General features: G+C 43.4%; 1 long non-coding RNA gene across 3 annotated transcripts; it reads left to right on the plus strand.

Moving 5' to 3' along the window:
- Positions 1 to 5735: 5735 nt before the first annotated feature.
- Positions 5736 to 11799, plus strand: LOC105885546 (uncharacterized). 3 transcript variants are annotated; one of them, XR_001160713.3, is made up of 5 exons: positions 5736 to 5856; positions 9003 to 9063; positions 9726 to 9878; positions 10125 to 10216; positions 11051 to 11799. It is a non-coding gene; the product is annotated as an uncharacterized LOC105885546 (long non-coding RNA). The 3 variants fall into 3 exon arrangements; XR_012915172.1 differs by having other exon boundaries at positions 9753 to 9878; XR_012915173.1 differs by lacking the exon at positions 9003 to 9063.
- Positions 11800 to 25652: the final 13853 nt, after the last annotated feature.

A 25652-nucleotide genomic window follows, 5' to 3' on the forward strand; every position in this document is an offset into this window, starting at 1 on the left:
TATTTTCAAGGTTCATCCATATGTTAGCATGTATAATAATTCTGGTTTTTGTTTGTTTATTTGTTTGTTTTTGGAGACAGAGTCTTGCTGTGTTGCCCAGGCTAGAGTGCTGTGGCATCGGCCTACCTCACAGCAACCTCAAACTGCTGGGCTCAAGCAATCTTCTCGCCTCAGCCTCCCGAGTAGCTGGGACTATAGGCATGCAACATGACACCTGGCTAATTTTTCCATTTTTTGTAGAGATGGCGTCTCACCCTTGCCTAGGCTGGTCTCCAACTCCTAAGCTCAAGCAATCCTACCTCATCCTCCCAGAGTGCTAGAATTACAGGCATGAGCCACTGTGCCCAGCCAGTAATTCATTGTTTTTATGCCTAAATAATATTTCATTGTATGGATAAACCATACTTTATCCATCCATATGTTGATGAGCACTTGTGTTATTTCCATAAAAATCTTTTGACTAGTGTGAATAATGCTGCTATAAAATTGGTATTTATGTGCCCATGTGAGTCCCTGCTTTGCTTAACATTCTTTTGGATATACCTATGAGTGGAATCGATGGGTCACAGGATAATTTAGCTTTTTCAGGAATAGCCATCCTGCTTTTCATAGTAGCTACAATATTTTATATTCTTCCTAGCAACATACAAGGATTTCAGTTTCTCTGATCCTCACTGACACTGCTTGTATTCTGGTTTTTTTTTTTTTTTTTTTTTTTTTTTAACACAGGGTCTTACTCAGTCAATCAGTGACATAATCTTAGCTTACTATGAACTCAAACTCCTGTGCTCAAGCAATCCTCCCACCTCAGCCTCCCAGTTAGCTGGGACTACAGGTGTGCACTACCATGCCTAGTGAATTTTTTTCTTTTGAGGAAAAGGGTCTCACTTTGTTGCCCAGGCTGGTCTGTGACTCCTGGCCTGAAACAATCTTCCCACCCCAGCTTCCCAAAGTGTTGGGATTACATGCATGAGCAACAGGGATCAGCCTTTTTTAAAAAATAATAATCACTCTAATGGGTGTCAACTGGTATTTCACTATGGTTTTGATTTGTATTTCTCTAATGATCAATAGTGAGCATCATTTCATGTGCTTATTGGCCATTTATATATTTTGTTTAATTGTGTTTTCAAATCTTTTGCTGATTTTTCAATTGGGTCTTTTTGGTTTGTTTTGTTGTTGATTTGTAGGAGGTTTTTTGTTCGTTTGTTTATTTTGAGACAGGGTCTTGCTGTGTCTCCTGTGTCATCATAGCTCATTGCAGCCTCAAAGTCCAGAACTCAAGCAAACCTCCTGCCTCAGCCTCCTAAGTAGCTGGGACTACAGGTGTGTACCACTACATGTGACTAATTTTTGTATTTTTTGTAGAGATGGGGTCTCTTGCTCAGGCTGCTCAAACTCCTTACCTCCAGCAATCCTCCTTCCTTCGCCTCCCAAGAGTGCTAGGATTACAGGTGTGAGCCACCATGCCCAGCCTGTAGGAATTTCTTATACATTCTGGATATAAATCCCTTGTGAGATATGTAATATGCAAATACGTTCTTTCATTCTATATGTTGTCTTTTCATTCACTTGGGAGTGTCCTTTGGTGCAGAAAAGTTTTAAATTTTTTAATAGTTCATTTTATCTATTTTTCTTTGGTTGCCTGTATTTTAGATGTCATATCCAAGAAATCATTAGCAAATACAATGTCATGATATTTCCCCCTATGTTTTTAAATAAATCTTTTATAGTTTTCGTTTTTAAGTAAGGTGAGGGTACAACCTCATTCTTTTGAATCTAGATATCCAGTTTTCCCAACAACATATGTTGAAAGACTGCCCTTTCTACATTGAATGATCACAGTACTGTTGTTAAAAATCATTTGGCCATGCATGTGAGCATTTCTTTCTAGGCTCTCTATTCTATTCCACTGGGCTATATGCATGTTCTTAAGACAGTAACTCCATGTGTTTTTATTACCATAGTTTTATAGTATTAAGATCAGGAAGTATGACTCTCCCAATTTTGCTATTTTTCAAAATTGTTTTGATATTAGGTTTTGCTCTTGCTCAGGCTGGTCTTGAACTCCTGACCTCAAGTGATCCAAATAGATTCCAAATGAGTTTTAGGATCATTTTTCTATTCCTGTAAAAAAAACACCATTAGTATGTTGATAGGGATTGCATTGTGTGTGTAGATTGATTTGGGTGGTATTGTCTCTTAATAGTTAGATCTTGCAGTTCATGAACATGGGGTGTCTTGCCATTTATTTACATGTTCATTAGTTTGTTTCAGCAACATTTTGTAGTTTTCAGTGTATAAGCTGTAGGCCCCTTGGTTAAATTTATTACTATGTTTTATACTTTCTGATGCTTTTGTAAATGAAATTGTTTCATTAATTTGCTTTTTGTTTTTATTTATTTATTTTTTTTATAAAGAATTATATACTAATTTTCTCTTTTTTTTACACTTTCTTGAACAGCATGCTAGCATACTTTTTGGATTATTGGTTGTTAGTATATAAAAATGCCACTGATTTTTGTGTGTTGATTTTGTATTCAGCAACATTGCTGAATCCTTCTAAGGTTTTCTTTTTCCCATGTGGAGTCTTTAGGGTTTTCTACATTTAGTATCATACAATCTGTAAAAGAGATAATTTTTCTTCTTTTTTTTTTCCAATTGGGTGCCTTTTATTTCTTTCTTTTTTTTTTTTTTTTTTTGCCTAATTTGTCTGCACCTTTGTAATCAGAAGCAGCAATTAGTATGCAGACCACAGACCCCAAATGTATAGAGCACTGGGTCTTTTTTGCTAACTCTGCCTCCCATAAGCTGCATGTAAGCTCTTGCTAGTCCTGATGCACCTGTCTTCCATGGAGCTGGAAGCGAAGGATGGGTAGCTGCTACTGTGCTAAGGGTTGAATTTGACTGAAATTAACCACAATTTACCATACAATCCTTTCCCTAGAAATTGCAATGTTTCAGTAGACTCCAGAGTTCCAAACTACATCAGACAGACTCTGCCAGTGCAGTTGTTGTCTAGGCAGGAAGACAGATTTCATATGCTTCCTACTCTGCCATCCTTCCAGAATCCTCTGCTATGACATTTTTTTACTAATACATTACTTCGGGTTTCATCCCACATAGCACCTCCTCAGCAAGTCCCCTTCTTCTCACCTCAGTTATTTCTATTTATTTCCAAGTGTAGATTTTTTTCAGTGACCTTTTCGGAATCAGGGAAATCCAATCAAGGTTTACAAGCTTTATTGCTTTCTTAACAACCTATGAAAAGTCAAATCATATAAATGAAACCAAAGGGAATACTGTTGCTTTTACTTTTATCAAGTGTTATCACCTATATTTTTTTAAAAAGTCCTCCAGAAAACTGCTCTGAGCCATTTTCCAGAAAAGGGAAGTCAGTGTAGCTCCCTTTTAAGGTGGCATTAACAGCCACACACCCTCTCTGGGTTGTGAATGTCTCAGAGTTGTGCAAACACCTCTGGTATTTACAGCAGGTGATGGCCCAGTTTAGAATTTTACTTGTGTGCCCTCAACGAGCAGGTTGTGACATAAGGAAAACAGAAGCAAACACAATGAACGTGGTCCTCAAGATATCATAGTCTATCCAGGAAGATGGCTTCAAATGAATACACGAGGGACATGAGGGAGCCATGGGTGGATTCACCCTGAGACCATTTAGATTGCTTACACAATGCTTAGTATTTAGCTACAGAAATGACTGGGTGGGGCAGTGGTGGTGAGGTGAGGCTGAGAGATATTCAGATATTCAGGTCAATAGGACATGTACATCCCCAGGCACAGAGTGCCTGGTGACAACTGTCTGAGGACAAAATGACAAATTTCGTTTAAAGATCTCAGTTGGCTTTATTTGCCAATTTAGTTTCTCAAAGGAATAATGATTTGCCAGTCTTTTAATCTATATAAATTATTTTAGAAATTTCTTGATCTACTTTATGCCATACAAAAGAGGAAAGCAGGGGCTCTGCTAGTGTTATTCAGACACTGGGACTGCGGGTCTTTGTCCCATTTCACTGATCAGTGTTGGTGAGAAGCAGGTGAACCCCCTGCAGTGGGCAGCAGAGCCTGCGGCCAGGGGCTCCAAGCTGAGGCCAGGCTGGAGGCTGCAATGGATTCCCAGGCAGCCTGGCCTCCCTGCAGGGGCCTCCAGCTGCTCAGGACAGACACAGCAGGAGTGTGGACTTTGAGAAGCTGCAGAGCACTGGACAGCAGGGAACTCACGTGCAGATGTGGTTGTGGGGGTAATTCTGTGCTTTCTGAGATTGTACTCTGGGGCCATATTCTGTACAGTGTCTAGGTTTGGGCATGCACAGGGTCACTGCAGTCAGACTAATTTGCAGAAATTAAGAAAGTCTGAAAGTCAGGCTCAGAGAAAAAAATGTTTGACTTGTTGCCTTCAGAAAGTGTTTGTAAATTTGACGGTTTATTTAGGTCAAAACCTTAAACTGGTTCTAGGTGGGAGATACCGAAGGAGGGAGCATTTCCCCACAGTGCAGAGGGGACAGGTGGGTACGTTGAGCTCTCAGTGTTAAATCTTTAGGTTTCCCTGCCTCATCACGAGGGACTGATCTACTCTGGGGCTCCATTTCAGCAGTCAGAGTCTGGCTGCCAAGCTTGGAATGTGTTTAAGCTTGCAAATGGGGATTTCTTTGTGTATTGTAGGTGGAGCAGTTTGGTTAGTTCAAATGTTTGCTGTTCTTTCCTTTTTGTTTCCTTATAGAATATGGCTCCTATATAACTCTTCATGCGTTTAATGATTTTTTTTTTTTTTTTTTGAGACAGAATGTCACTGTGTTGCCCAGGCTAGAGTGAGTGCTGTGGCGTCAGAAGGCTCACAGCAACCTCAAACTCCTGGGCTCAAGCGATCCTCCTGCCTCAGCCTCTGAGTAGCTGGGACTACAGGCATGCACCACCATGCCCGGCTAATTTTTTGTGTATATATTTTTAGTCGGTCAATTTCTTTCTTTCTTTTTTTTTTTCTTTCTTTCTTCTTTTTTGTTTTTTAGTAGGGTCTTGCACAGGCAGGTTTCAAACCCCTGACCTCGAGCAATCCCCCCGCCTCGGCCTCCCAGAGTGCTAGGATTACAGGCGTGAGCCACCGCGCCCTGCCCATTTAATGATTTTTGTTCCCTTCTTGGCGTGTTTTTATTTCTTGGCTGAAAAATGAATAGACTGAGAGATAAGGTGTGAGAAAGCCTTGGTGAGGCTGCCAACATCCTATCCCAGATTCCTGAGCCACTGAAGACATTGAGCCCTCCCTCCAGTTCCACAGTGGCCTGGTGTAGCTAGCCTGGGCGCCCTTCCGACTCTAAGGCCAGGGATTGGTCCATGGCACGCCTGACGTGGAATTCTCCACACACACCTGGACCCCCTATCCACGAGGAAGAAACAGGAAGGGCCCACTGAGTATAGGAAGACGCCAGTGCCATCTGTGGAAAACCAGGAGAAAAGTACTGCTTAAATTCGACTGTTCCCCAGTTGGGGTCAGGACCAAGCGCCAGGAGGAAGCCTGGCGTCGGAGGGGCTGCAGCTAGAAACTGCCAGTCTGGCTCCATACGGGCACCTTTTCCATAGCTTCTCCTGCCCTTCCGGGGCTCGGGGGCGGGGCCTAGAGCGCTATCCAATCGGGGCGATGGGGCGGGCGATCAAACTGTCCAATCAGGTGCGCCCCTGGGAAGAGCGGGCGAAGCCCCACAATCCTCTGCGGCCTCTGAGTCTCCCGCGCGTCGCGGTCAGCTTCTGGTCTCGGCTGCTCTGACGCGCGGCGGGTCTCCACCTCGGCTTCCGGCTGCGGGAGCCGCAGGGAGGACGCCGGGTCACCCCGGAGGCCAAGAAATGGTGAGTGTGCGGGACTAGTTTTCCGGGACGTGGGAGGAGGGGCCGGTCGGAACGGGCTGTGGCGGGACCCGGGCCTCCCGGCGGTGCGCCCCCTCAGCTCGGGCCTGGCCCCTCGGGCCAGCGGGGTGGGGCTGGGCCGGCAGCCGGCCCCGGGCGTTGTGACCAGTCCGCGCGCGGTGACCTCGGCCCCGGCGCCCTCTCTGGGCAGCTCCGCAGCCCCGCGTGTCCCCAGATTGTGCGGAGACGGCGGAGGGTCATGGGGGAGGGTCCGGACTCGGTGTGGGGGGGTCGTGCGTGGGAGGGGCTGCGGCCTGCGAGGTCCCCAGTCCTTACCTGGACGCGTTTTCCCCTGAGTTTTCCACATCATGGCAGGGAAGGTCTCAAATCCATGACCCTGCGTCCCCCAGCCCAGCTCTTCTTAGGGTTGAGCATAAATCTCTAAATTTCCAGATCCCTCCCGCGTTCCCAATGCCGGCTTCCTCTCCCCAGTTCACACCGTCACTACCAGGTGTTTGTCCTCCGTGGCGTATTTCAACCAGCACCGTGTTTTAATTACCATTTTCCTGCTGGGTGTGTGGGATTCGTGCAGTGGGAGGCGCTGTGGTGTGTGTGGGTTCCTAGTCCCTTTTCATGTAGAAATTAAACTGAGGCACCGTTAAAATTTTAAAGAGTGATTTTGTTCTTTTGCAAACAGCGATTATTGAATCGGGAATAAACCAGCCATGGTTTGTGGTTTGTGGTTTGGAGGGGCCCATGGGAGAGGCTTGAAGGAAAGGTTATTTATTTACTTATTTATTTTGAGGAGACAGGATCTCGCTCTGTCGTCCAGGCTGGAGTGCAGTGGTGTCATCATACCGGTTTCCCCCAAATAAGACCTACCCATAAAATAGGCCCCAGCAGGATTTCTAAGCATTTGCACAATATAAGCCCTACCCCCAAAATAAGACCTAGTGATGGGCGTGGCTACGCAGCGTATCTGCACAACCCATGCATTTCCTGGCGCAGTGGTAAAGAAGATGAGCAGCCTTTCTCATCTGCCCCATCGTGACAGCTACTATCCCAGAGGTGACCGCAAAGTTGCGGGCAGCCCCACCAACAAGGTCGGCTCCCCCTGTCAGGTCCCCGCCATCCTGTGCATGCTGCAAACTGAGGCTTTGAGGGGAAAATAACACATCCCCTGAATATAAGCCCTAGGGTGTCTTCTTGAGGAAAAATAAATATAAGACCCTGTCTTATTTTCGGAGAAACACGGTAGCTCACTGCAGCCTTGAACTCCTGGGCTCAAGCGATCCTCCTGCCTCAGCCTCCCAGGTAGCTGGGACTACAGGTGCGCAGCACCATGCCGCTAAATTTTTATTGTAGATACGGGGTCCTGCCATGTTGCTTAGGCTGGTCTCCAACTCTTTGGCTCAAGTGATCCTCCCACCTCAGCTTCCCAAAGTTCTTGCATTACAGGTGTGAGCTACCATGCCCGCTGGAGAGGCTTTTTTATAAGGTGCATGAGAACGCAAACCAAGTTAAATAGTTGGTTTGTTATCATTGCCAACTAATTTGGTCTGTGGACTGCAAGGCTAAAACAACAGGCATTTAAGCTTAAATAAATTTAAAGTTAATTGTATTCCAAGCCAAATGTATAAGCCCAGGGACTTAAACTCAGCACCAACCAAGAGTGAGACCCAAAGTGGGCTACATGAGTGAGGCACCCTATTTATGCGTCTTGTTACATAGAACAATAGGAGAGAAGGGGGCAGTGAAGCAAAGGTGACAGACATTCTTGTAACTCTGGTTCTCAGGGACTTTATGCTTAAGATAAAGCAAATACCTGTATGGTTAACGTACATGGGGTAAATGGTTAATGAGTACGGTGGTGTCTTAGGGTTTGGAGAGGGATGATTCATTTTACCCAGGTTTTGCGCTTTATCTAATAGGCAAGGTTGAAATCAGTACATGTCAGTGAAATATATCGGACAAACTCCAGCCTTCTTGCAGGCTGTGAGTTCAGCTTCAGTGGTTTTTGTTAGTTGGAGTGATACACGAAGCCTCGTGTGTAGCAAAATGCTGTTTATTTTGAGCATCTGGGTGCAGATGGGTGGGGGCTGAAAAAGCGTCTATGAGAGAAAAGGGGAGAGCCTTTGGTTTTATAGAAGGTTTCTCCAGGGGAGTGGGAGGAGTAAGTGGGCCAGAACAGCTGCTTGTAATAAATTCTTTTTCAAACAACCAGCTCCTAGGACTCCTGTCCTAATTACATCCACCCTTCAGCTCCCTGTAGTCCTTATCAGGAGAGAGAGGGAGGGTAAACTTCAGTCTCTGTGAGGGAGGAAAGGAATGCTGGCTGCAGCTGGCTGTTAGATTTACAATGTCTCAGGATTCTCCAGACTCCTGCAGGTATTGTTTTATACTTTTTGGGTTCCCACATATAACAAACCTAACAGTTTTTTTGTTTGAGACACAGTCTCACTCTGTTGCCCAGGCTGGAGTGCAGTGATGTCATCATAGCTCACTGCAGCCTCCAATTACTGGGCTCAAGGGATCCTCCTGCCTCAGCTTTCCAAGTAGCTGGGACTACAGGTTTTCGACACAACACCCAGCTATTTTTTTTCTAGTTTTTGTAGAAAAAGGGGGTTTTGCTCCTGCTTGGGCTAGTTTTGAACTCCTGACCTCAAGTGATCCTCCCACCTTGGCCTTCCAGGTGCTAGGATTACAGGCATGAGCCACCACCCCAGCCTAGCTTTAGTTCTTAAGCCTAGTGTCTATTTGTATGTCCAGCCTGCAGCCATCTTAGGCCACTTTTATTTTTTTATTTATTTATTTATTTTTTCTGTGCAGGTGTAGCCTAGGATTAGGCCACTTTTAAATAAAAATTAAATTTTTCCATTTTCTGATAGGTCTAATGCTGCTCGAATCATACTGTAAGTTCCTATGCAAAATAAATTCTCCACACATTAGAGAAAGTTTGCTGGGTTGTAGATTTTGAGCAACTTCAAGGTTACCAGAAATTCCCAATGGAATGTGTGGATTGACCCTCCTACCATCTTTACATGTACCTTTAGTTGTTGCCATGATTGGCAGCATTGGAATTACCTAATGTATTACTTTTTGTCTATCTAGTTTGAATGAAATGGGATCATTTTGTGGTTTTCCCACAGAAATGACATCATTGGAAGCTTTTGGTGTTGTCAGTATTTTGGAGTTTGGCCATTCTGATAGGTATGTAGTGATATTCATTCACCAAATGTAGAAATGATAAGGGTCAATGTTTTCTGAAGAACAAGATGAGACCTTGCCTAACATACCTCAAAGATTTTATGCTATAGAAATTCATACAGTCTAGCATTAGCAGAGAAATTTAAAAATAAATAGGAGAGAAGCCTGATGTATATGGAAATTTGATTAAGCAGGCATGGCAGAGTAGTGGCAGAAATGAGGTACACATTATTATGTGGGCAGTGACAAGTTATCTAAATGAGAAAAACACACTGTATTCCCATCTATGCCAAGGAAATAATTTATTATAGATATAATATATATAAATGTGAAAGAAAAAAAAAAACTAGAACACATTCAGAAGCCCCAAGCAAATGTTTTTATTACATAAAGATATACAATATGACTTTGCACGTAATCATTACAGGCAACATAATAACTGTATGCAACTTGTTTTGGGAACTCAGGATGGGCATATGGATGACATTCTCCTGCAAGGAAACTCAAAGGATATGGAGTACAAACACTCATCATAATGGTCAGCCTAGGGATGATGCATGTATTATCTTTTATTGGCATCAACTACATTAATTAAAGCAAAACCAACATTTTTTGGATTCCGAGGCAAAATATGCATCATGTATAAATATTACCCTCTGTCCAAGCTCCTGAGCCTCCGCTTCCCCCAGCAGCTGACGTGCACCTGGTGAGGGGGACTGAAGTCTCCAGTCTTGATGGTGGGGCTGCTGCTGGACTGAAGGGGGCAATGAGACCTCAGTGGAAGTGACAGCTACCAAGGAGAGCACAGGAGAAGGAAGGTATGGCTGCTGGGTGAGGAGATGCACACATCTGCTGCCCTCAGTGAGCTCACAGTGGAAAAGCCAAGTGACAAAGGGGTCACCGTATGAGGGATGCATTTCTGGAAGTGATTATAGCAGCATAAGGGGCTGGAACATCATAACTCCAGCCATTTCAGACCCTGACTCAACTCTTCAGGCTCCCATTTTGTGTTTTTTGTAGAAATGGTCTCTCTCTAATGTACATTTTCTAATTTCCTTACTCAGGAAGTATGAAATCCCTTCTGTATCGGGCTGAGCTGAAGTCTCTGGGGATTGGTTTGGGGTCAGGACACAGCCCTCTGCCACAAGGGATGGAGGTGAGTGCAGTTCAATCTGTGAAGATCGTGTGGATGTGGGCCTATGATGTGATTCTGAGGCTTCCTGTAGTTCCACACCCTAATACCTTACTATGTAATGTCCTGCTGGTTCAAAATAGTACAAAATAGAATACTGAGCAAAGGTCTATTATTTTTTTTTTTTTTAGACAGTCTCGCTTTGTTGCCCAGGCTAGAGTGAGTGCCATGGCGTCAGCCTAGCTCACAGCAACCTCAGACTCCTGGGCTCAAGCAATCCTGGTGCCTCAGCCTCCCGAGTAGCTGGGACTACAGGCATGCGCCACCATGCCCGGCTAATTTTTTCTATATATATTAGTTGGCCGATTAATTTCTTTCTATTTTATAATAGAGACGGGGATCTCGCTCTTGCTCAGGCTGGTTTCAAACTCCTGACCTTGAGTAATCCGCCCGCCTCGGCCTCCCAGAGTGCTAGGATTTTGCAGCCAACCAGATCTCCCAGGAGTTCAGACAGGTAGAAGCCCTGCTCCAAAAGGTCGATTAGAACATAACATGTTCAACAAAAGCACTTAATGGGACATCACACAGCTTTAGATCTTGTCTTTGCCCATGTTAGAGGTTTGTATACAGTGCTAAACGAAACGGAATATTGTACTTAGTTTTGCTACTACAGAAAGCTGAATTTAAAAGGTGCCTGATACCATTGTTTCTTTAGACATCGGTACCAAGTACACCAAAGAAATCTGTCAAGGAAAAGGAACACATGATGTGTTTATAGAAGCAGCTAACAGTTGGCTTCTGGTAATCCTAAATGGTGGACAGTAAGCTTGGCTTTTCTAATCTTTATGTTTCTTCTAGTGGGTCACCAGGTTACTATGACTCCTGTTACCGGGCTAAAGACAAAATGGATACCTCTTTAAATCATACCATTCTACAATGAACCTTGGTCCTTAATCGCCATCACACCCCAAACAAAGATGATGCCCAACTGGACGCAGAGACTGTTGAACTGTCTACCTACGTTGCCTGGGCTTTTGGTGAGGTTCCTGTTAAAGAATACATTTCCATCTCTTGGTATTATCCTCCTGGTAGTCATCAGTCTCCCTGGTGCCTCCTGTCCTCTCGAGAGTCTTAAATGTTTGTATGCAGCCAATCATGTGTCAAATAGACTAGAACAGCAAAAACATCAAGAATCATTCAACTGACCTAACATTATAACATGTGAATTCCATACCAAGACCAAATCAGTCTGTTATGATGGAGACAGTGTGGTGCAATGCTGAAGGCTGACCAAAAGGGGGGGAATTGTTAAATAAACAGGAGCCCATTGGCCTGATGCTGTCTCTAGACTTTGAGTTGCCATGAAACAAACTGCAACCTAATTTAGAAGTGTTTTTATTGTAATAGATAACTAGGTCTTAGCCAATCACAGGCAGCCTAAGGCAACACCTATCTGTAACCAATCAAGCTATTTCTCTACTTCCATGTTTAGGCTATAAAAGCTCACTGCCTATGTTGCTGAGTAGAGCTCTACAAACCTTTTTTGGTACTGAATGCTGCCTAATTCATGAATTACATTTTGTTCAAATAAATTTAATTTGTCTAAAGTTTTTACATTTCTGAACTTGTTCTATGAGGCAAGAATGACTCTGACACCAAAGCCAGATCAAGACACCAGAAGAAAACCTGCAAATATCCCTTGTGAATATTGATGTAAAAATCCACAAATAAATTGCAAACCATATTCAGCAGCATATTAAAAAGTAAATTATACACCAAGACCTAGTGAGATTTCTCTCTGGAATGCTAAGAAAGTTCAACCTATGAAAAATCAGTATCATAGACCACATTAACAGAACGATGGGGTAAACCACCATCTCACTTGATGGAGAAAAAGCATTTAACAAAATTCAAGACCCATTCATGATAAAAACCCACAACAAACCAGGAATAAAAGGAAACTACCCAATATATTGTAATAAAGTCTGTATGTGAAGAATGCACAGAACCATCATACTCAATAGTGAAGCACAAAAGGCTTTTCCCCAAAGTCAGAAACAAGACAGGATACCTGCTTTCACCAATTTCACTCAACATAAGAAGTACGAGAAGATTAGTCAGAGCAATTAGGCAAGAAAAATAAATTCAAAAACATCCAAATGGGCAAGGAAGAAATGAAATTATCTCTGTTTGCAGGTGACATGATCTTATGTGTTGAAAATCCTAAAGATTATACACACACACACACAATGCATAAATGAATTCAGCAAAATTGCAGGATACAAAATCAACATTTAAAAAGTTACATTTCAGTACACTAACAATGAATAATCTGAAAAAGAAATTAAGAAAACAATTACATTAACAATAACATCAAAAAGAAAACATTTAGCAATTAACTGAGAAGGCAAAAAACAGGTACAGTGAAAATTACAAAACATTACTGAAAAATTTAAAAGATACCAATAAATGGAGGGACATTCTGTGTTCATGGCTGGGAAGACAATTTTGTTAAGATGTCAATACTATGCCCAAATGATTTACTAATTCAGCACAGTCCTTATCAAAATCCCAATGACATTTTTTCAGAAATACTAAAATCCCATCCTAAAATTCATAGGGAATCTCAAAGGACCCCAAATAGCCAAAGTAATCTTGAAAGAGGACAGCAAAGTTGGAAGTCTCATTATTCCTGATTTCAAAACTTACACAAAGGTAAAGGAATCAAAACAGCGTGGCACTGACATAATTGCAGATATAGAGAGCAATGGAACACAACAGTCAAGAGAGACCCTCATATACAAGGTGAAATGATTTTTGACAAGGGAGCCAAGATAATTCAATGAGGAAAGGGCAGTCGTTTTTAATAAATGGTGCTGTGAAAACTGTATATCCACATGTAAGACAAATTGGACCCTTACTGTACAGCAATATACAAAATTTAAATCTAAATGTACCAAAGACCTAAACATAAGAGCTAAAACTAAAAAACTCTAGAAGAAAACATAGGGCAAAAGCTTCCCGATGTTGGATTTGGCAATGATTTGTTGGATATGACACCACAAACACAGGCAACAAATGAAAAAGACAAATTGGACCTCATCAAATTTAAAACTGTTGTTCATCAGAGGGCACTATCAACAGAGGGAGAAAAAAAAAACATGGAATTTGAGGAAATATTTACAGATCATATATCTGATAAGATGTTAATATCCAGAACATATAAAGAATTCCTACATCTTAACCAAAAAAGTCAAAGACCCCAAACAGCAAGGGTTGGCAAGGATGTGGAGAAATGGAAACCACTGTGCATGGTTGGAGGGAATGTAAAATAGTGCAGCCCCTATGGAAAACAGTACAGAGGTTCCTCAAGAAATTAAAAATAGGATTAGCATATGCTTCAGCAATCCCAGTTCTGATCATATATATATTGGATTCAAAAGAAGTTGGCCAGGTACAGTGGCTCACACCTATAATCCTAGCACTTCGGGAGGCCAAGGTAGGAGAATTGCTTGAGGCCAGGAGTTCAAGACCAGCCTGAGCAAGAGTAAGACCTGTTTCTACAAAAAACAGAAAAGTTAGCCAGGTGTGGTGGTGCGTGCCTGTAGTCCCAGCAACTCAGGAGGTTGAGGCAGGAGGATTGCTTCAGCCCAAGAATTTGAAGTTATTGTGAGCTATGATGAGACCACTTCACTCAAGCCTAGGCAACAAAGCAAGACTGTCTCAAACAAAAAATTGGCATATATATACATATATATATATGCACACAATGTAATATTAATTAGCCTTTTAAAAGACATCCTCTCTGATGCTACAACATGGATGAACCTTGAGGAAATTATGAGGAAGTCAGTCACAAAAAGACAAATACTGTATGATTCCACCCACATGGTTCATGTAAAGTTGTCAAACTTACAGAAACAAAGTAGAATGGCACTTGCCAGCAGTTGGGGAGAAGGAAAATGGGAAGCTATGGTCAGTGGCTACAAGAGTATCAGTTTTGCAAGATGAAAAACTTTTGGAGGTCAGGTGCAAAGTGAGGTGAGTATATTTAATGCTATTGAACTGTGCACTAACACATTGCCACACTAGGAAAAAATATACTTTTTCTTGGGGCCACAGTGTTTTATTACAAAAATAGAATAAAAACTCCGAAAATAAAATGATCCTAATTTAATGAAAAAATTGTTATTACTTTTTTTTGAGAGAGTCTCACTCTGTTGCCTGGGCTAGAGTGCCATGGCATCAGCCTAGCTCACAGCAACCTCAAAACTCCTGGGCTCAAGCAATCCTCCTGCCTCTGCCTCCCAAGTAGCTGGGACTACAGGCATGTGCCACCATGCTCGGCTAATTTTTTCTATATATTTTTAGTTGGCCAGTTAATTTCTATTTTTAGTAGAGACAGGGTCTTGCTCTTGCTCAGACTGATCTCCAACTCCTGAGCTCAAATGATCCTCCCACCTCGGCCTCCCAGAGTGCTAGGATTATAGGTGTGAGCCACTGCACCCAGCCCTGAAAAAATTATTTTTTATTGTTTTCTGTTCACGAGTTATATGCAACTTGAAAAGTAGTTCACACAGGTTCCAAGATGAAAAGATGTTTGAGTTATATATGCTTCATGAGGCCCTGGGCTCAAAGCTAGTGTGAATTAAATACAACACACATGGCAGTTAATGTGTTAAAAATGGTTAAGACGGTAAGTTTTTAACCCTTTGCACTCGGATGTCAAGTGTGACTAGACAGTCAGCAAAAATTAAAGAGATTAAAATTACTCTTTGAATGTATCAATAATTTGAAATATTAAAAAATCCAAATAAATAAGTTTGTATGAAAAGAAACTCCAGTTTTTTATTCTACTGTTGTGTTTTGTAAAATCTGGGGTATTTAAAAAATTAAATCTCAGGCCGGGCGCAGTGACTCCCGCCTGTAATCCTAGCACTCTGGGAGGCTGAGGCGGGCGGATTGCTCAAGGTCAGGAGTTCGAAACCAGCCTGAGCAAGAGCAAGACCCCGTCTCTACTATAAATAGAAAGAAATTAATTGGCCAACTAATATATAGAGAAAAAAGTAGCTGGGCATGGTGGGGCATGCCTGTAGTCCCAGCTACTCAGGAGGCTGAGGCAGGAGGATCACTTGAGCCCAGGAATTTGAGGTTGCTGTGAGCTAGGCTGATGCCACAGCACTCATGCTAGCCTGGGCAACAAAGTGAGACTCTGTCTCAAAAAAAAAAAAAAATATATATATATATATATATATGTATATATAAATAAATAAAATGTATCAGATGGTGCTTAGTTAGCCTCAAGCAAGGAAGGAGAGCTGGGGAGGAGTACAGAGGGCCTGCTCTGTGTGTCACTGGGACAGTATTACACTGAGGGCTTGTGAGTTGGTGTGTGAAAAATAAAATAATAAAAAATTTTCAACTAATTAAAATGACAAGCTACATCATAGTTTCTCCTTCCACTATATCTCATATTGGGGGGTAGTTTTAGGAATGAGTAGCATTTTATAATGCATTATGGATTTGGTCCTGATCCCTTAAATATAGCAAGAATTTCAAAGATTATATAAGTTTTAAGTGGTTCTCATATTTAAACAGGAATTCAATTGTGTTTTCTTATTAATTGAATAAAGAATTCATTTGTCTTAGGAAGAGTATGGCTTCTTTTTTTTTGAGACAGAGCCTCACTCTGTTGTCCTGAGTAGAGTGCCGTGGCATCAGCCTCGCTCACAGCAACCTCAAACTCCTGGGCTCAAGCAATCCTCCTGCCTCAGCCTCCCATGTAGCTGGGACTACAGGCACATGCCACAATGCCTGGCTAATTTTTCTGTTTTTAGTAGAGATGGGTTCTCACTCTTGCTCAGGCTGGTCTCAAACTCCTGAGCTCAACTGATCCTCCCACCTCCGCCTTCCTGAGTGCTAGGATTACAGGTATGAGCCACTGCACCTGGCTAGTATACCCTTTTAAATTTCAAAGTTCTCTATGGACATTCACAAACAAAAACTGATCTAAAAATGAAAAAGTAACTGAGAATTTAAATACATCCATCTAATATCTTGATATACTCTTGACTAAAAGAAACAAAAATTCTGTATAGCTCCAGAATTTTCCTTTAGTGTTCCCATCGTATCTCTCAGAAAACTTCCATTTTCAAAGCTGAAGAAACTAAAATCTTACACAGGGAATAAAGTTACAAGTTGCTAAGGGGAACTAGATCTAACAGACTGCAATATTCAACACATAAAGGCATCCAGAGTAGAGAAAAACAAATATTCTAATCAGCTCGGGTAAGCAGCCTGCTGTCCCATAATTCAGAAAGAAAACCTACATTCAGAAAGTTAAACACCTTCACAGGCTTGGGGTTCACACTCTCCCTGATGACACACAACCTCTAAAGTGGCTCAGTCAGTCCCTGGAGATGAAAGGTAGGGGCAGGTGAGCAGCCACAAGAATGAACGAGCCCGCACACACCCTCCCCGCCTCTCCCCTGAAGTGTGGAAACATTCCCTCCCCCGGCTTCAACTCTCACTAGTGAGGAATACTCAGCTGGATTCAGTTTAAGGTTCTCACCCAAAATTAACTAAGCCTGTGTCCAGCATGCAGCACCCCTGACCTTCACAGACTTTCTCAATTTGTAAAAATTATCTTCTGAACACAGCAACCCTGGGAATGCAAAACTCAAACCTAATGTGTATTACAAACTCAGAAAGTAACCCCCACCCCAACCCTAGCATCTGCCTGTGGATCTCCAGTCTTCCAGTGCTCTGCGCTTCTCTCAGTACAGAAGGCTCCTTCGTGGTGGGTGGGAGCAGGCAGGACACCTGCAGGGGAAGCTCCCCAGAAGAACCAATTTTGGGCCTTCCATGAGTGTCCTCTGCAGGCTCAAGGGTGGCCTTAGCTTAGGCAATCTCATTGCTTTGGACCAGCACTGATACAAGAAAAAGCCAGTGTTGGAAGAATTCAGCAAGATCACTCAAACTATTTATGTGTAAATGACTTAAGAGAGTTCTAAGACACTTTAGCAGCCTCCCCCTGTATCCCCCAAATCCACAAGGATCTATGACTATCAGAAAATGATGAAATGTCAGTTATTATTTCCAAGGCAATAAGTGTTTTCATAAAAAATTAATCATCCTTGAACACTTCTAGGTGTCATAAGTCTACACCCGGAAATTCTATTTGAAATAATCACCCAAAAGAAAAGAACAGACCTCAAAAACTTACTACACACCCTCAGGGAAAGAAAAGGGGAAAAATGTTTAAAAAATGCAATGTAATACTGGAATATTTTTTATGCAATTCATCTCTTGACTCTAAGAAAGTTCATACTTTTAATCTCTACTAATAACATACACTTTACATTCATTGGAAAAAAATTACTTAAATAAGTGATTAAATCTATTCAAAATGACAAAGCCAGGGAGGGACAGTGCTGACCCAGAAGTGAGCTGAAAGGACATGACACCCAGGAAAGTTTCCACAGAGGAAACGAAACCCAAAGGAGTTCCAAGAAAGAGACTGTGAGGAGAGTCACAAGGATTTACACACGTAATTCCAGAGGGGTATTCTTTGCCTTTCTCGCATGTAAAATACTCTTTAAAAAATAAATCTTTTTAAAAACGGTCATCCCTGGCTATTTAGAAAAATGACAAATGCTGCGTCTGCATGAAATGCACCATAGACGACACAATTGATAATAACGCCGTGAACTGGAGAGGGGACGTCAGCCTTTGGGAATGCAGGAGGGGTCTCCAAATTAAGAATTTACTGCCAGCCCTAGGAACAGCTACGCTAGGCGACAGGGACCTGGACCTGACATCCCGCCTCCTACAAACTTGGAAAACTCAAGGGAAGACGGGTGCCTTTGTGGAAAAGGAAGTCCCGGAGACTCCACAGACCGCAGCCCCGCACACGCGCGACCCCACACACGGAGTCGGGACCCTCTCGCCGTCACCGCACAATCTGGGGAGACGCGGGGCTGCGGCCGCGGAGCTGCCCAGAGAGAGCTCCGGGACCCGGGCCGGGGTCGCCGCGCAGGGACGGGACGCCCGGGGGCCCGGCTGCCGGCCCGGCCCCACCCCGCTGGTTCCAACCAGTCCCCGCTCCCCGCCTGGGGACGCCCGGGGGCCCGGCTGCCGGCCCGGCCCCACCCCGCTGGTTCCAACCAGTCCCCGCTCCCCGCCTGGGGACGCCCGGCCCGGCACACTCACCATTCCCCGGTCTCCAGGGGTCCCGGCGTCCTCCCTCATCTCCCCGGTGCAGTGCAAGTCACAGAGCGCCAGACTCACCATGAAACACCCGAGGCCACTAAGGGAGAAGAGCGCCAAGGCAGAGCTCGACCGGCGCGCGTAGTGACGTATGACGTCCTTCCCGTTTGTAGAGCGTCTGCCCCACCCACCTTGCCAGCAGCGCCTCTGATTGGACAGTTCGTGAAGCCCCGCCCCCGTTGCCAGAGTGACAGAGTTGCGAACGGTAACAAGACTGACCCAACCCGACTTCCGTCCGGCGGCGAGACCCACACGTAGCTTTCATTGAGGGACTCTGACGTTTTACGGTAGCTGCTTCTAAACGCAGAGACACAGGTGTGCGTTGTGAATTCCGGGCTCAGTTTCCAGGTGGAGCGACCCTTTAAGGAGCAAGTTCACAGCAAGAGGGTCGCCCAGGCAAGCCCACACTGGGACAAAAGGGGCTGATGTTCTCCAGGAGTCAGGGGCTTGGCCCGAGCCTAGAGGACACTCGTGGGACTGTGACGTCTGTTTACGAACACAGGCACTTCAGAGTGACCTCACAATGTGGAATAAGAGTCTGGCTCTATTTAGTGACCAAGGACAGCCATCCCTTCTTCACCTCCCGTGGCGGGATGTTTGAACTTCACAGCCCCAGCGTGGGCGCAGGGACTCTTACCAGATGAACCAGAAACTGTGAGATGTGTTTAATAAAACCCTGAGGTGTACATTTCACACTAGCAATTGTATTTTAGTTGGTTATACAGTGTGTTCCCAGAGTACTCTGATATGTAAACGACTAAGATATACCTAAGGTAATTGAATTTCTATTTACACTGATACAAGAATAAAAAATGATGTAATTTCAGGATATACCTGGAAACTGTTAATATACTTAACAAATTGGGTCAGAATTCCTAAAGCATTTATTTATTTGAAAAGTTATATCAAGATAAAATACACAAATTACACAATGCAACCTTTAACTGATACAATTCAATAGTTAAAGCATATTCAAAGAGACAATCACCACCACAGTCAATTTTAGAACATTTTTATTATCTAGAGAGAAACTCCTGCACTCTGTAGCTATCACTTTTCTCATCTTCATCCTCCAAGTCCTAAGCAACTTCTAATCTACCTTCTGTCTCTATAGATTTTCACATTTTTTTACTTTCATATGAATGGAATTATATAATGTGAGGTCTTTCTCAGTGATTAACTTCATTCATTTAGCATAACTTTTCAAGAACATCCATGTTCAAGCATGTACCAATACTTCATTTTTTGGTGGAACAGTATTTCATTGTATGGATATCACACATTTCTTCTATCCGTTCATTCCTTAATAGACATTTGGCTTGGTTCCATTGTTTAACTCTTATGAATAACATTGCTGTAAACATTCATATACAGGTTTTTGTGTGAACATACGTATTTATTTCTCTTGGACACATACCTAGGAATGCAACTGATGGGAAGGATGGTAATTCTCTGTGTAATCTTTGAGGGACTGCCAGGTTTTCAAAGTGGCTGCACCATTTTATATTCTCGCCAGCATTGTATGAGCATTCCAAATTTTCCATCTGCTTAACAATATGTTATTTCACTTTTTCATTCTAGCCATCCTAGTGGATTTGAAGTGTTATTTCATTGCCTTTTTGTTTTGCATTTCCTTGAAGACTAATGATGTCTAGCATCTTATCATGTGCTCTTGCCCAGTTGTATATCTTCCTTAGAAAAATGTCTTCATATCCTTTCATAATTTTTAAATTGCAATATTTGACTTTACTATTGAGTTGTAAGAGTTATATAGATTTTCTCAATATAAGACACAAGGTAGGCATTTGATATAAATCAGATATATGATTTGCAAAATTTTCTCCCACATTGTGGGTTGTGTTTTCACTCTGTTTTATATTTTTTACTTTTAATTATGGTAATATACACAAACCATACACAATTTGCATCTTAACCATTTAAAGTGTACAATAAAGTACATTGACATTGTGAAATCAACTGTTTCCATCTCGCAAAACTGCAACTCTATCACCATTAAACAACAACTCCTCATTCCCCCTCCCTCTGCGTATGCAACCCACATTCTACTTTCTGTTTCTATGAATTTGACTACTCTATGTACCTCCTTTAAGTGGAACCATACAGTATTTGTCTTTTTTTGACTGGCTTGTTTCACTTAGCATAATGTCCTCAAGGTCCATCCATGTTGTAGCACATATCAGAATTTCCTTTCTTTCTAAAGCTGAAAAATAGTCCATTGTGTGGTATATGCCACATTTTGTTTATCCATCCGTTCATCTGTCAATAGACTCTTGAGTCGCTTCTGTAAACACAGATGCACAGATATCTGAGTCCCTCTTTAAATTCTGCTGGGTACATACATTCTGCTGGATTACTGGGAGCTGAGTGATTGGGGAAACAATCAGACAGACATGTGGCTGAGTGACTAGTTCTTGGCCACAGCCCCTCCATGCTTGGGCATCCTCCTCCAGCCAGGAGGGTTAGGGCTAGGGTTAGGGCAGCCCCGCCCCTCGTGCCCTGAGCTCCGCCCCCAGGCTCGGCCCCGCCCTGCGCCGACCTCAGCCCCGCCCCTCCTGTCCCGAGCTCCGCCTCCAGGCTCGGCCCCGCCCCTCCTGCCCCGAGCTCCGCCTCCAGGCTCAGCCCCGCCCCTTCTGCCCGGAGCTCCGCCTCCAGGCTCGGCCCCGCCCAGCGCCGTCCTCAGCCCCGCCCCTCTAGGGCTCAGCCCCGCTGGGTCAGCTCAGTCCCTCCCCGCTCTGGTTCAGCCCACACTCCATCCTCTGCCTTACTTGCACCGGGACCCCACAGTTCTCCTTGGATCAGGCCACTCGCCTGACAGAAGTCCCTGCCCACCCTGCTCAGCCCCGCCCCTCCTGCCGTTTTGGGGGCCGCCGGGGAGCTGCAGGCCTGGGCGCTTCTGCTCACCTGGACCGCAGGGTGCGCGGATGCTGCTGTTGTGCCTGAGCACCGATCTCACCAGCGGAGGCCTCGGACGTGCGATCTCCGCGACTTTGGGGTTGCAGTTGAGAGGGGCAGCGGGGAGGTGACAGGAGAGAGGCAGGAGAGAGGGGGACCGGCTTTACCCCCGCTCAGCGGGCCCGTCCGCTCCCGACCTGTCCTCCGCCTGCAGGGACCACACTGCACCCGCCAGCCCCGCCGCCACCTCCAGTGGGTGAACAGCGTGTGCGGGCGTCGGCGCGCGGAAGGAGTTGGGGGACACGACTCAGTTTTCGTGAAACGATGCGGGGGGCTTGGAGTATCTAGAGGCGGAGTTTGAGAATGGGGGGCATGCAAGCTCAAGCGAGGGCCTTGTGCGTCTTGGGGTGACTCCAGACATGGACAAAGGCCTTGAAGGTCTGGAATGATGTCGAGTGGCCCGGAGGGGGGACTGCAGGGTGGTGTCCCAGACTAGAGGATTGGATCTCATGGACCAAGTTGTCACCGTTCTTCCTGTGTACACCTGGGCTGGCTGTTTCTTATAGTAGTTCTTGAGTAACTTGTATTGTAGTGTTCAAAAGCTTTTTTTTGGCAACAGGGTCTCACTCTGTTGCCCAGGCTAGCGTGCAGTGGCATCATCATAGCTCACTGCACAGCCTTGAGCCTGGGCTCAAGACAGCCTCCTGCCTCAGCCTCCCAAAGTGCTAGGATTACAGGCATGAGCCACTGCACCCAGCTGGAAAATCACATTTAGAGCCATGTTGATGGTAGTGTTTCTACTCTTTGGGCAATATTATCATCATAGAATTGGCCTTCGAGGGAGGAGGATGAGGGACTGGTTGTATTAGGAACACCTGTCACTGGCATCTCCTCCCGGATCCAAGTGACTCTACAATCTGACAGAAAATGACTCCACCCTTCACTCATGTGGATACACAATCTCCATGTATAATCCCTCATCTATTGCTACTCTGCCCCCTAACACCTGAGACGTTTACTCTGGGGTGTTTCAACAAGGCTTTTCTGGCCAGGTGCTTACCTGACACCATCTATGAAGTGATGGGATTGTCCGATATCAGCACAGAGATATAAAAATAACTTCTGCATGTTGTCTTTCTCTCTCCTCCCACTTTACTGAATTTGTTCATTACTCCCACCGCCAACATGTACTGAAGTCTACGCATAAGAAAATGACACCTATGAACAGCGAGATAAACTTTGGGACTTTGTGGGTTATTAAAACACAATGTTCCCAGCTATTCCTCTCATAAAAAGACAGTAAAAATGTCACACTTTGAGTGTGTCAAATATATCTCTATTTCCACTAACAGATATTAGTGAGGATATCAAAACCTTTGCAGCTCACCTCAATTACTCCTCAGATAAGAAGACATACAATTTCCCTCTAAACACGTTGTTTCAAGCAGGAAATTACATTATGGTGGACTTGGACAGACAGCACTCATGGCAACTCCTGATGGGCCACGCTGTGCAAATGACCACAACCCTTCCAGGAGAAGGAAGCAACTGAGGCCCAAAGTATTGAGCAAACTCAAGTCCCAAAATCCCAAGGCCAAACTCAAGACAACATATTTTATAACCTGTAACTATTAACCAGTGGTAAATAAAAATGACCATTCCTCTGTCTTTACGGGGAATCATGGTTAGTGCCAAGAATGGACAACTGTCTATACTGTGTCCATGATCCACATCCACACCTGAACAGTCCTGAAAGAGTGTTGAAGACGTGGAAACAGAAGTGATCACAATGACATCTTCCCTCACTGACCTCCTGGCCCCAACAGAGAAGATCAACATATAGACCAGCTCATCTCACCTTGCGTTGCTTCGGAACCCCTACTTCCATCTTATAAACCAAAGTACTACCATTTCTTCACCACCTCTTTCCTCAAAAATATAAACACACGAGGATTACAAAAAGTTTATTTCATGTCTATTTCTAGAGCCCTCTGTGCTTGGATTATTTGTGCTGAATTCCGTATGTTTGGAGTCTACAATTCTGGCATCTGAGGGATGTTGGTGAGTCACTAACAAGACCACGAGCAATGCTATCTGACCAAAAAAAAGAGGGGGGGAGAGGCTTGAAACAGTGATGCTCTCTCTGTCCCTTCTTAAGTTTGTATTATGACAATTTATGTAAACATATTTGCCTAATTTACACATCACATAATTGTTGAGAAGTATATAAATTTATATACTTTAATTGAGGTACTTTATGGAAGACTGTGTCCATCATAGGAAACATTTTGGTGTTTAGATATTGAAAAAGGCAAAACCAGGTCCGCTCCATGAGCCTGGGAGCTGGCCTCACACTCACCTCAAGGCCAAGTCTTATGCTGCTGAAGAGACATATGACAAATGTCCAGCATCAGACAATGACCCTCAGTGACCAAGATGGATCAAGACAAAAACAAGGGCATTCTGTAACCATGTCTATAAAGATGGTAAAAGAGGCCGGGCGCGGTGGCTCACGCCTGTAATCCTAGCTCTCTGGGAGGCCGAGGCGGTTGGATTGCTCAAGGTCAGAAGTTCGAAACTAGCCTGAACAAGAGCGAGACCCCATCTCTACTATAAATAGAAAGAAATTAATTGGCCAACTAATATATATATATAGGAAAAATTAGCCGGGCATGATGGCGCATGCCTGTATTCCCAGCTACTCGGGAGGCTGAGGCAGGAGGATCGCTTGAGCCCAGGAGTTTGAGGTTGCTGTGAGCGAGGCTGATGCCATGGCACTCACTTTAGCCTGGGCAACAAAGCGAGACTCTGTCTCAAAAAAAAAAAAAATGGTAAAAGAGAAATACATCCTAAACCGTAAATATGGCCAAAATTTCCCCCTTCTCTACTAATCCCTTCACTACATCCAATACAGAGAAATGTCTTGCCTCCTTAACTGAAATCAATTAGCCTAAAACAAAGACAAACCCTATGAGAAATTCTTTTGAATACCATCTTACTGATACATTTTGCAGTAAACGGTTTGTGCTCATATTTATTACTATAACTTTATTATAATCTGTTTGACAACAGGTATTTTCCTAGTGATCTTTGGCAAAAAGTTACACACTAAAACATGATTTAACATTTGGTATTATGAGCAAATAAATTATCATAAAAACTGTACCTAAATATGCATGTAAACTAAAATTTATGTGAGGAAAAAAAAAGGCCTGAAGTTGTAAGAACATGGTAATATTGACTCACAATATTGAACTAATAACTTACCAACATTATAAAGTTTACCTTACTCAATAATCTTGATATATATATATATATACATAATAAAAATTTATCTGATGCATGATTGCAATGGAATATTTTAATATATCATTTCACTAAATGAAAAACTCATTTGATAGTATGCAAGTTGTCTGAACACTTCTACCGTGTTTCCTCGAAAATAAGACAGGGTCTTTCTTATATTTATTTTTCCTCAAGAAGACACCCTAGGGCTTATTTTCAGGGGATGTGTTATTTTTTTTTAAGTACGGTACAACAATCTACATTTACTCAAATATAGTTAAATTGTCTTCTTCTGGAACATTATCATAACTCTCCAAACCTCGAATTCCATCTTGAATTTCTTGTGACTCTATTTCCTTTAGAACCATTGGCCCCAATCTCTCATGTCGAGCAGTAGAGCTCTCATGGGACAAATGAGAAGGGCTGCTCGTCTTTACCACTCTGTAACGAAATGCATGGGTTGTGCAGATACGCTGCACAGCCACGCCTATCACTAGGTCTTATATTCGGGGTAGGGTTTATATTGTGCAAATGCTTAGAAATCCTGCTAGGGCTTATTTTATGGGTAGGTCTTATTTTCGGGGAAACACGGTACTATTTTTAAGGAACATGTAGAGAACTTTTGTTTGAGGGAGATATGCATATTATTATTAATCACATAATCAAATATAATTCAAAATAAACTAACAGATGGCTGGGTGTGGTGGCTCACATCTGGAATCCTAGCACTCTGAGAGGCCGAGGTGGAAGGATCACTTGAGCTCAGGAGTTCAAGACTAGCCTGAACAAGAGTGAGACCCTGTCTCTACTAAAAATAGAAAAAATTAACCGGGCATGGTGGTATGCGCCTGTAGTCCCAGCTACTCCCAGCTGAGGCAGGGGGATTGCTCGAGCCCAGGAGTTTGAGACTGCAGTGAGCTATGATGACACCCCTGCATTCTACCCAGGGTGACAGAGCAAGACTCTAAATAAATAAATTAATTAAATTAAATAA

The sequence above is a fragment of the Microcebus murinus genome, chromosome 27, assembly GCF_040939455.1.
Source record: "Microcebus murinus isolate Inina chromosome 27, M.murinus_Inina_mat1.0, whole genome shotgun sequence".
Lineage (NCBI taxonomy): Eukaryota > Metazoa > Chordata > Mammalia > Primates > Cheirogaleidae > Microcebus > Microcebus murinus.